Source organism: Spodoptera frugiperda, chromosome 11, assembly GCF_023101765.2.
Source record: "Spodoptera frugiperda isolate SF20-4 chromosome 11, AGI-APGP_CSIRO_Sfru_2.0, whole genome shotgun sequence".
Classification (NCBI taxonomy): Eukaryota; Metazoa; Arthropoda; class Insecta; order Lepidoptera; family Noctuidae; genus Spodoptera; species Spodoptera frugiperda.
Window position 1 is genome coordinate 3,292,337 of NC_064222.1, and position 13,020 is coordinate 3,305,356.

General features: G+C 35.0%; 2 protein-coding genes across 3 annotated transcripts in view; one reads left to right on the forward strand and one right to left on the reverse strand.

Moving 5' to 3' along the window:
• LOC118274662 (glucose dehydrogenase [FAD, quinone]) overlaps positions 1–5,697 on the reverse strand; it is a 40,254-nt gene extending 34,557 nt beyond the window's left edge. Inside the window, exon 1 of the mRNA XM_035592306.2 lies at positions 5,568–5,697. The gene's annotated coding sequence lies outside the window, so the exon portion shown is untranslated. The remainder of the gene's footprint in view (positions 1–5,567) is intronic.
• The window catches only part of LOC118274661 (flotillin-2), a 287,597-nt gene that overhangs the window by 144,493 nt on the left and 130,084 nt on the right, over positions 1–13,020 (forward strand). The window lies entirely within an intron of this gene.

Here is a 13,020-nt window from a genome sequence, read left to right on the forward strand (position 1 = left end):
GCGGAGGCCGAGGCTCCGGGTCGAAAAGCATGAGTAAAAACGGGGTGGTTTTTAGTCAGAGTTTGACACTCCCTCTCATTTTGGCCAAGACGGCAGAAGTCATTTCCCCCAAAAAATCAGAACTAATCACCTATTAAAGCTGAAGTAATCTATTTACTTGCTGTGTCTACTCAGATTATTTTCGACATGTTGTAAGCTAATTACATATGCCATATGCGTATGACAAATGTTAAAAATTCTCAAAGTGGATTAGAATTTCAAAATCTAGATTTGGATACAGACCTACATTTCGAAAACACTTTTTGAAATTAAATATGCATGAAGAAGCTTAATTTATTACTATGTTTAAGGAAGTAGGCTTTTAGTGATGCTAATTATTGATTTTTGAATTTTAATATATAGACTAGTCTTTTGAAAATGTTAATTCTTAGAGTTTTGGATAGAATGCTATCTGTATATTCTTTTCTTATCTCATCTCTTTATTTTAATAAAATAAAATATTATATAATTTAGTAAAATAAAAGCCGTGTGGTGACGACAAATTAGAATGGGTATATTTGCCACAAACCAGCCCTACTCTATAGGTGTCATAAGACCAGGAACTGCGGACTGCCTAGCGGGTTACTAGGGCTCCGGCTCGAAAAGTAGGAGGAAGAACGAGGTGGTTCGTAATCAGTAAGAGACTGACACTCCCTCTCGCCTCGCCTAAGGCATGAGAACGCGTTGGATGATTTTCCTCTCAAAAAAAAACAAAATGGGTGTTATAAGTACCAACTACACTACACATTAGATAGAGAATGGGGGACTGAAATTTTTAAACAATGATTTTTCCTAAACTACCCAATTATTAAAACCTTATGTCTACTTAATAAGTTTTACAACCCTGCTGGACTAAAGTAGAGGCCAGATTGTCACGTAGTGTTCATGATGAATAAATTAATAAATAGGCTAATAACCTTCCTTCTGACGCAGTCGGGTAAATAGCACATTCACAGAAACGTAGTTCAAATTAAAAAGTTACTTGTAAAGATATCCTATTCTAGAATCTAGTTCAAATCGACTTAACTAACTGTTGATTATGTACAGTTTATAATAATCTTGTAACTTATGCAGTTACTGTTAATTTCGGTAGGAAGTCCGTTCTTGTTTGGTTTCCAATTTGAATTAGCAATCAGTAATGTATTTTAATTATTTTAATAGTAACATAGATACACTTTCCGAAAGTATTGCAATGTATATTTTACAAGGTTTTCTAAGACCGATAAGAAACGATAGAATTATATTTTCTACATATGAACTTCAACATCATTGTCGATGTAAATATATTAAAATTCTGAATTCATTTTCGTCCAAAATATTTTTATAATAACTATCGTGAGACATACCAAATTAACTAATAGGCTACGCGTCTGTGCACGCTGCTCATGATGAGTAATCCCTCTGTGACTCGAAACTAGTCAAGCTTTTTGCCATTAATTTCGTTAAAAATATTTTTCTAACTTTCATTACAATAGCAAAATATCCTTACAATTTCAATAGCAAACTTCTGAGGACAAATCACCCGGTCACAGAGACCTATGCTGCAATTAAAGTGTCGATAGCCCAACGGGTCGTCCTCCATTCTTCATAAGGTGGTCTATTCTTCCCAAGCTCACTATAAACAACTTTACCATAGACCTAAGTAATAAACACCATTAATCGCATCCTATCCCCATAGCATCCGTACTGGTTAAGACATAACGGTCCCACTTAAACCACATTGTAGGACGCACCAGTGCAGAATGATTGCTCGTAACACATTGCCTAGTGTTGTGTCGTGGAAATGAAATTACTTCCCTTGCTAACTAGACTTGACGTGTTTAGGTCTTTTAATTGAGTCTAATGTTATTGTCGTGATACTTTTGCAAAGGACACAAAGGTGGTCAAAGTTATGTATAAGTTTTGTTTCAGTGAATCTACAACAGGCGCTTTTGTCGTATATATCTGTATGTCTATGAAGCTAACTGCTGTACTCAGAGGCATTTCATGATTACTTAAAGTATTTCTTAGTAACGAGTGTGTTCCGAAAACAATTACTGAAGTCATAGTTAAGTAACCATTTTGACTATGAGTACGGCGGTAAGTGCTTATTCCAAATTGATTTGTGTAGAGAATTGACCAAGATACTCCACCTTGATAAATTGCACTGACAAGATTATTCTTTTTGGGCGGATCGAACACATCGTATCGGATGTTTATAAATAGTTGTCGGCGGTGGCACGGTGCTGCTCATGACTTTGAGCCCCTAACGTGGCTTGAAACCAGTCGAGTTGCCTCGTCAAACAGCGTAGAAACATTAAAATATTATTATGTAGTATACAACAACTGTGCAGACAATTCACCACCGTTTTTTGTAGTTAATTTGTTCTTAAGTGCTTGTTGTCAAGTAGCATTGTGGTACTCTAAACTAGGCTAGGTACGTGATAGACCGTTGGACTACTGAACTTATAGTAACCTTTCACGTCTTGTCTAGTTGAATTTCTTAGAAGTTTTGGCTATGACAATTTAATTTTTGCTAGCATTATCTTTGGAAACTGTATCAATTCTAGCGATGGTTCCCGACGTTGCAGGGTATTCTTATTCGTTTATTAAGCTAGTCTTCGCATCTTTATAACTTAAAAATCCTACTAACAAACCCGGCGAACTCCGTTTCGCCACCAATGATTTTTCCTGTCTGCCCCTACAAACATTACGGAGCCCGAGACCTTTCCAACTAATACAAAATCGTGGAATTCGGTTCTTGCGTCTTCGAATTATGGCGTCAGGAAGAAAAACCCGACTTATTTTTATATTACAGACTATAAATCTTTACAAGGACTCCATACAAGTCCTAGATCAATGTCACAAGTAGCTAGCAATATTATCGAATATAGTGTAAGAGATTTTTCTCAACAAGCAGATTGCGCACGTACGAAAGGAAAGCAGCTACGTCATCGCGAGTTTAGACGATATTTCTACGATTTTGACATCACTAATTGGCGTGCAATCGTATATTGTGATTCGCCGCGACGAATTACAGAATTACTCTAAACGTTCGTTATGGCGCATAGCGGATAATGTGCAAAGATCAGCTGATGCGCCTGTTGCCAGCTTTCTACACGCTTTAAATTAAACACGTAAACTATTAGCCAGTTGTTAGGTATTTGATGGGGTTATGAAAGATTTGTGTTGCCAGGTGTTCTTTTCGGAAAAGAAATAAAAAATGTCCGAATTTATGTAAATTATGATTTGGAAAACATGATATTTTAACGTAATATGTGTGGAAGTTTGGAACTGGTAAATGGCGAGAAAAAACACTGAGTCACAGGAGTGTAATTAAGTATATGTATACTGTTTACCTTTTACCGCAGTCAAACATTTCGACAATTGCAATCTATTAACTTAGTACCGAATGAAGGCAAGCATATTGTGTACACCAGAGAATGGAACCTTTTCTATGAAGGTATAAAATCATTCAATGACTTCTCCTGTCTTCGATGAGGCGAGAAGGAGTGTCAGACTTACTGACTAAAAACCACCCCGTTCCTACTCCTGCTTTTCGAGCCGGAGCCCCGGTAAACTCGCTAGGTAGTCCGGATAGAGAATGGAACTTGACATTAATTTGACACCCATGTTTGCTATCACTTCGTCTAAGACTAAGGCTCTATTTGTAAAAGTAAAAACAATATTTTCAGTGACTTTCACGACACTGAAACCTGTAATAACGAGTGTATTATTATTATGTTACAGTGTTCGCATCTCTGTATCTCTCCTTTCTATCGGATTCTTAATTTTATGCTGCTAATTACTCATCTCTACTTAGCGTAATTAATTGTGTTGCTTCAATGTAGGAACACATCGTGTGATCAATCTGTACGAGTAAAATAGACCAACAACGAAGATGGCAGAAATATTGACATTTGACGACTAATTATTGTTTTGGAATTTAAAAACTTTGCACTTGTTTTGGTAAATAACATATTAAGCTCCTTACGAAATCTGTATAAAATATTGAAACTGACCGATAATGGCTGTTAATAACTGGCTGTCAAAATTATGATGGCTACTGTGTACTGCAGTATGTATGTATCTTCACACCTTTTATCCTCGAAGAGATAGACAGAGGTGGACATTACGGCACAATTCCAGACACCGTGCTACTATTGAGAAAAACCTGACAAAAAGCCCAGCAATACTTTGTCGTCAGTCGCACTTGCGACCATTCGACCAACGAGGCAGTCTTAGTATGTCTAATATAATATTAAATTATTATAAACTTCCTGTAACGAAGAAATATTCAATGTCATTCAGTATTTATCGAGTCGTCGAGATCATTATCTTTGGTTTCCCTATAGGTCATAAAATAACGGATAGTTCACTTTCAACATCCGATAATGTCTATCTTTTATTACTTTCACACGTAATAAATATAAAATAGTAAGTATTAAATGTAACTTGAACTTCAGATTTACGATATTTCGTTATAATAACTGTTGTTTTTAACGTTTTAACGTGTTTCTTGTAAACAGACGTTTCATAGTCTTACTGCAGCACTCAGAGACATTTAATGATTACTTAAACTATCGCTTAGTAACGATTTTGTTCCGAAAACAATTGTTAAGGACTAGGTTAGTAACCATTAAATGACTCTGAGTACGGTGGATAGTGCAGGCATGTTAGTTTCTTCTTCGTTAGTTAATTATAATGTAACGGATAACTTATTTATAATTATGTAAGATCTACTCAAATATACATGAAACAACTGAATACGTTTCGTAAAAGTGCTCAATACATCTTATTGTCGAATGTAATTAATATTTGTCTCATATTTTTTTTCAGTTTTGAATATTTTTTGCGGTTTTACATTTACATGTTAAATCAGCATTTACTGTTAACCTTTATGTTTAAAAATATATACGTAATACTGTAACTACTATACTTCAGTCAAAGTCAAACCATTTATTCCAATTAAACCATAAATGGGTACTTTTGAAATGTCAACATAAAATAAATAATAGTCTGTCAGTCTGTTCGTCAGTGAAGCTAGGTGCTCGTATTTTTGATCTCTTTCCAAACTTCTTTTCTATTTTTCAATTCACATTTCAAATTTAAATCATTCAATTTGTAATTCATTAAATAGCTTAATTCTTGAAATATGACCATTTCTAACCGTAATATGGTTATCTATTAATGAATCTCCTAGATCTCTACTCTTGACTGCAATGTATAGGTGTAGATATTGTAAGATAGTAGATTATAAGACACGCAGTGCCCGTGTCTCTTAGATAAAATTATCTATAGCTATGTTTAGTATCATTGGCTAATAGTTTTAACACGAAGCGTCTGTCTCGCAAATTAAATTGTATCTATAGCTATGATTAGCACTGGTCTTACTCATCCTCAAATTAAGATCATGTCCAATAAAGTAATGTTAACTACAATTTGTTGCTATTTGCGTGAATTTTCATTTTGAACCCTTTTCTCCGTAAAATAAAGTTTAAAACGTTATGACGCTGATTGTGTAATACATAATTATTATAATGGCTTACCTTGTCAACACGGACGTAATTGTTCGGTCAGTGCAAATCCTTAGTAAAGAGAGAACACTCACACGTGTACTGTTTTCACCGGTAGAGATCGAGAGTGGCGCGTAGCGGCCAGCGCGCGCGCTTCACAACCAATGCGTACGCGCACGTCACGGTCCGAACACTCTCCTACTCCTGTGCTCACCACCTCGCCTCACGCCGTGATGCTTCCTCCTATTGTAACAATACGACATTATTATTGACCGTTTTATAATTGGATTGACCTTACCTTATGAAAGTTACGTTTTATTTCACACGTTTTGTCGAATTTGGTATTTCCTTGTACTCGTATGCCTCGTATATAAGACACAATAAAACATTGTGTCGCGTGAATCTGCGTTCTACGGGTTAACCGTAAGTTTAAGTATTTATCAGATTTGTCAATTTAAAATTCAATTCAATTTATTGCATAATTCACGCGTTGTGATATAACTTTTTGTTTCATTAGTCCGTTTTGAATGCTCTTAACCTAAAGTTTTGTTTAAAGTTTCCAACTTTTACTTCTATGAAAAACTAGCAGCCCGTTTCAGCATTACCATTTCAATTTATTTGCTCAATTTTCCTTAAAAACTTTTGTTCCGATAATAATAAAATACACTAGAAATTAAAAATAAAAACTCTAGAATTATCTATTATAGTATAGTCGTTCAGGAGTTGTGCGTTTAACATTTCGAAAATTTTATTTTTTTGATGTCGTATTTTTTTATCTTCGATTTGCGTCATCAGCTCTAACTTAGGTATTTCTATAGACTTTAAAAGTATTTTTTGTATATTGTCATCCTATTATAAATATTCTATAAGGTCGTTGAACTGGTGGTTGGTTGGTATTCTTCTTTCGTGTCTGTTGCGCGTGTACATTGATATTATCTGGAGATACATGAAGCAATGATATATGTTGAGGCAATATCGGAGTATTTTTTCTGAGTAGAATAAATATACTACCTACATCTTTATATATATAATTCTTCTGTACGTGTGTATGTCACTGAACTCCTCTTAAACGACTAGACCGATTTTGATGAAACTTTTTGTGTGTGTTCAAGAGGATCTGAGAATGGTTTAGATTCACAATTTTGTCCGCTGGACAAAGTTTTTTTAATTAATCAGACGTGTAGACAGGACAACGTCTGTCGGGTCCGCTAGTATACGTATAATTTTTTTTCTAAAAAACTTTTTTAAATATTATCTACTTATAAAATAACATTTAAAATTATAAAATTAGGAGCGGGCGGCTCCTAACCAGTAGCGGGAGCATGGTACAAACTACCGGTGGTTAGGGCTCCAGAGACAGAAACATCCTCACAATGCGTGTCGTTTCCAGGAGAACTGCCTTCTATATTATAAATATAGGTACTTAATATTAACTTTGCACGTCGTAGTCGATTGATCCATGACTAAAATTGGTATGGCATAAACTAATTTACAACCTTATGTGTTAGACATTCACACTATAACTTACTACATTAATCTACGTAAGTAATGTTCTTAAAAAATCCTAAACAAACTGCATGAGATAATTCCAAATTACTTTACCAACATCCATCACATCTACCGTTCTACTGCATTGACATGTTGTAATAACGCAATCACCACCATTATGCAACATAATGACTCGTCAATGTCACTTACATCGCAACGGTGCATGTTAATGACAGATGACAGATTTGACATTTTATAACGATCAGCTGATTTAATTGTAACGATGCATTCTGTATTTCTGTCAGATTTTAATGATGCGTTCGGTAATGTTTCCGATTGTGAATTGTCAGTTTGAACAGGTGCAGTCAAATTGTATCCTTGTAGGAAGTTATTATGTTATTTGTGTTGAGTTCAGTTGGTATGGTTGACGAATTAATAGATGAAGTCGAATTTCTTATGTAAAGTCAAGCTTCTGAAATGTAATACATGATGTAGAGGTGAAAAGGTAGCTGTCAGATGACTGGAAACTGGAAAAATACATACGTTTATGAAATATTGCAGATATATATTTTACCAAAACTGAACGACCAGTCACATATGGTTTGGAAAGCTTAAGATTAAAAACATAGAATTTACGAAACCAAATCACCTGAGGGCTTAGTGCGAGTTTATTCTACGTTCAACGAGATCGAAATGAAAGCACGATCCGCGCTCCTATTGGTTGATTCATTCGTGCCGGCCAATCAAAGCACTGAACGCGTTCTCTTTTCGTTTTCGTTCAACGTAAAGCAAACTCGTACTAAAGGTACTGTTATGTGTTTCATGAGTAAAATTAAAGATTTCTATAGCAATAGAAACAGTCTCAACATAATAAGGTAATTTTTACCACTTCTGTACATAACCTGTAAGTTTACCATTAGTCATTAGTAATGTCTAGTCTAAACTCTAAAGTCTAGTAACTTCCCTAATTGACAGTTGCACACTGAAGAGGATTATGCAAATTAATGATTCGAATGTTTTATGATTCATCATTGAGGTTATATACCTACATTTATATTATGTACGTTCTTATGTATGTATATGTCAAAATTACAATCGGATTTTGATGTGAATGAATGTTCTGTCTGTATTTAAGTTGTTAAGTAATGTAATTTGTCGGTGAGGTAACTTCCTATGTTAATCTTATTTACTTGTGGCTACTGTTGTATTTTAAGTAAGAAATTGCCGTCGACCTACACGACAGTACTTCCATTCCCGTCATATAGATGGTTGGCAGGCCACAACTGTGCGTTTCTTACGAAAGTTTCTGCCTTGCACAGTAATACTATGGAATGAGCTGTCGTCGGCGGTATTTCCGAATAGATACGACCTTCAAACCTTCAAGAAAAGAGCGTATTCCTTTTTAAAAGGTCGGTAACGCACTAGTGACTTCTCTGGTGTTACGATCAGGTGATCCGTATCCTCCTTTGCCTATTCCATAAATAAAAGAAAACTTTTCTTTGTAAAGTTCCATACTGCTTTATTTCAATACGAACAATACAAACACGCATTTCTATTAGGCTTTTTACGACGAACAATATTATGTTATAAAAGTTCTCTCACACGTAGCGTAGTAGCCAATTACTCTGCTATTATTAAACTATCAAGTCTTTTGTAACTGCAAATAATAAATTGATTGTTACAACTAAAATTACTACTCCTACAAACTGAAGGCAATTAAACAACAAGAACAGTCATATGAAAATTTATATGAAACAACACATACACGTCTTTTATCCCCGAAGGGGTAGGCAGAGGTATACATTACTCCATGTAATGCCGCTACTCCATGCAAACACACTTTTCACCATTTGTTTATAAGTCCCATGTAATAGGGGGTGAGTGCTACTACTGAGAAATTTTCGAAAAACCGAAAAAAAACCCAGTAATACTTTGCCCGACACGGGAATCGAACCCGAGACCCCTTGCCCGGCAGTCGCAATTGCGACCACTCGACCAACGAGGCAGTATATGAAACAAGTAACACAAGAAAATAGAAAAAAAATGGAAAACAATAGCTCACACATTGCTGCACTAAATAATTCTAGTTTTAGTGATTGTACAAACATTTGGCAACAAGAGATTATTATAAATTATAAACCTTTTGAATATGTATGATTACAATTATATGTAATCTTCTGTTAGATAAGAGGCTCGACGTTAAATAATTACATTACTCAACATAGTTTTTGGGCGTTCAAATAAATTCTGAGCTAATTACCTCAGTGTTTCGCACTTAGGCAAGAGTGTTGTACTACAAATTATTTTATTGAACATACTAAACTTTTGGAGAAAGTTATGTTTATTCATACTTACCTCGTGTTATGTGTATTTACAAATAGTATAGTTTTGTTGCGTGCTTTTGAAAAGCATTTTTAGTAACAGTAGTTTTTTGCGGGGGAAAAATCATCCCATTACTTCTCCCACATCGGACGAGGCGAGAGGGAGAGTCAAAGTCAAACTCTCACTGAGTAAAAACCACCCCGTTCCTACTCCTGCTTTTTGAGCCAGAGCTTCGGTAAATCCGTTAGGAAGTCCGCAGCGCCGGATCAGGCATCAGCCCTACTAGGCTTCATCTGTAGTGGTCTGATGGTTTAGTAACAGTAGTTAGATCAGTCGAATGGTCATATGGCCATTGATTCAAAAGATAACCATGATAATAAAATACATTCAACAAGGTTATATTTGATTGGTAGAGATGAAAACGTGCCTGTTGCAATAACGTTTATTGATACGTTGTCAATATGCAACATATGAATATTATTTGTTTTACGAAACAATAGCCATTCTACTGCACTGACTAAGGAATTAGCAACTTCATCTTCTTGGTGTCCATTATGAATAATATATTCATATAAAACATAGAGCCTTGTCTACGAACAACACAATTATAATGGATTCTAAACAAGATGGATTGATTTCATGATGGGAGTATTTTGGTATAGTTTTAATGAGCTTAAAATATCGTTAGCTTCAATGAATAGCTCAAATAGTGAGAAATTATTATGTCTGACTAAACGTCAACAGTATGTTGTTAAGAATACCATTACAATCAACGAAATTAAGAAAAAATCTTTGAATACCTGTTTTAAAGCTTCCATCAAAGGGCTGCCTCAAGGTCCTATCATGGGTCCAATCTTACTTAAAACAAACGATAGATTCAATCTCTGCAAATAAAATTACCATTGCTGCGTCTACTGTCATTTCATCGCAAAAATACATACTAACAACATTGTTAGCATGTTACGAGCGTGATAACTCAACTTGTAGTGACGTTTATCGCCATATTTCCTGCAATAAAACAGGAGCCAAATAGAAAGTGCAAAATAATTTACTTGAAAATTGATCTTGATGTGCGTACGAGTTTGTAGAGATGTGTATCACCTGTGTAATGTGTTGCGTGAGAATGACTATAAGTTATTGTCTTTGATACATGATACGGTTACTCTTTAAACGTAATTGGATATCTACCTCAGTGGTCGGGTGAGCGTAACGGCGACTGACAAGCTTTTTTAAGGGTGGAAAATCATCCAATAACTCTCAAACACTCTCTTGCCTTGAGTGAGGCGAGAGGGAATGTTAGATTCTTACTGACTGAGGTCCTAATAGTACTACTAGCGGAAGGTACATTATAGGAACTGTGAGGTATCCATTACAAGGATTTAATGGTAAAGTTATGTTACGTTATATGGAGGCAATTTGTACAAAGTGCATATAGTGATTATAAGGAAATTGTAAATTATCTTACGAGAAAGTGTATGTTTGTAGTCAAATTAAATGAGCTATTAATCAATTTTATTAGTAGACATAACACCATGCAAGACAGACGTCTGTACTAAAACCAAAGCAACATAAATTACCTAATGCAATTTTATCGTCAATTGCAGGAGACTATCCTATTGTTTTAATGTTTCATTGATAATTTATGAAGTTGAAACATCTAATAATGCTTCCCAGTTGCAGTCAGACTTGCAAACGCTTAAACGAAAATGACAGACGAAACATCTCTCATATATGAAAGATGCTGAATCATCTAAAAGCCTTATTACTTGTGCAAGCGTAACTTTATGTTTAATTATATCCCGGACTTCAGGACTGAAGGAAGTGATTTAGAATTAATCATACGAAGCTATAAAAGTGGCACATTTACTTGCGAGTTTATGTAACAGTGTTTTAACGTTGCTTTTAGCTTTTGCGGTTGATGTGAAGATTTACACTGATGAGTTTCAATGTTCAAGTGCCTTTACAATAGACAATATTTGTAAGAATATTGGTATTACATAATGTGCTACCTGTTATAATACCACGAAGGGGCATTATATGTGGTAGTACTTGTTGTTCAGAAAGGGTTAAATGGAGAAGCAGATAATTTAATTGCATTAATAATATTTCTTGTATTGCGTTTGACGTATCGGTTGACGAATTTAGAATGACCGTGGTCACAAGCAGACCCCTGAATTCATTTAAATTAACGTTAGAAGGCCACGTAACACCGATTTTTCATTACTAGGTTTTTTTTTCTTATTAGCGTTTGTCTTTATTGCTGAACAATCGACAATCGATAATGTTTTAAACATCATACAACTTTGGTTTTGACATAATACGGAAACACATTCTTCACATTTTTATATTATCCTTGTTCATTTGTTTTGCTTCTTATATTCAGTATTTTTAACGTCTGTATTTGCTTAATAGTAAAGTAACCATACTTGGCGTTAGCGGTCAGGTCACACACTTTTATGGGGTCGACGCAGTCTTTGAAACGGTGAAGGCGTTTATTTACTACAGTGTCACTAGTTAAAGTTCCGTTATTATAATTTTGTAAAACATTATCTTTACTTCTATTAATAATCCTGTATTGTATATTAATATCTTATTTAGTGATGTCTCCAAACGTATTAAATTAAAACACATAATACCTTTGATCGTGGCCATTGGTCGACGGTGTGCCATCTATTATGGTCTTACATATTCCTTTAGCTTCATTTTATCATCATCATCAATAATAAGTAGCCACTGCTGACCAAAGACGCCTTCCTGCAAGGTTTGAGCGGTCCAGTGCCATCCACTACGGTCTTACTTTTATGGGGTCGACGCGGTCTTTGAAACAGAGGAGACGTATGTTTACAGCGTAGTTAAAGTTCCGTTATTGTAATTTTCTAAAACATTGTCTTTACTTCTACTAATAATGCTGTACTGTATATTAAAATATTATTCTCAAATTAGGTACTTAGGGCACTACGTTACTAAATTAGTGAATATTTTATTCAATCTTGGATTGTTTGTCAGCAAAACCAATCATCTTTAACTAATTTCGCACCAATTAACCTCTTCGTAATATGAAACCTTAACAAGCAGTTAAATATTTTATTACTATAGCTCATGAATACATATGGACATATGTATCTTGCATATATTAGCAGAAATGGCTCTATAAGACACAACCTCCTCCGTTGTTATAACATTTTCAATCATTTTGGCAGACGTAATCGTGCATATTTATACCTCTTTATCTATAACTGGGGTTCCCAACCTTTTTCTGATCAAGGACAATTTTCATATAATTGTTAGGTTAGGTACCATTGTTACTATAATTTTCCACGTGTTCCCAGACAAATATTTTGTCCGAGGTTGTGAGGTTTGCTCTCATAGTGCCAAGTGTCCATGGTCGGCGATGATTGCCTACCGTCAAGTGATATGTCTGCTTATTTACGACGTGTTCCATAAAAAATAAAAATAGTGGCTCTATTAAATTGTCTTCTTTGATTTTGTTTGATTCAAGCTTTAACCGTGCTATATTTATTAGGTGTGCTATATTTATATGGTTGTTGTTGCGTTGGATTATATTTTGTCTTCTGCGGGCCACTGGTGATCCACAGACCACCGGTTGGGAACCACTGATCTATAAGATAGTAAAAATCTTTTAGATGTATAATCTTGAAATGTCGATTACCGAAAT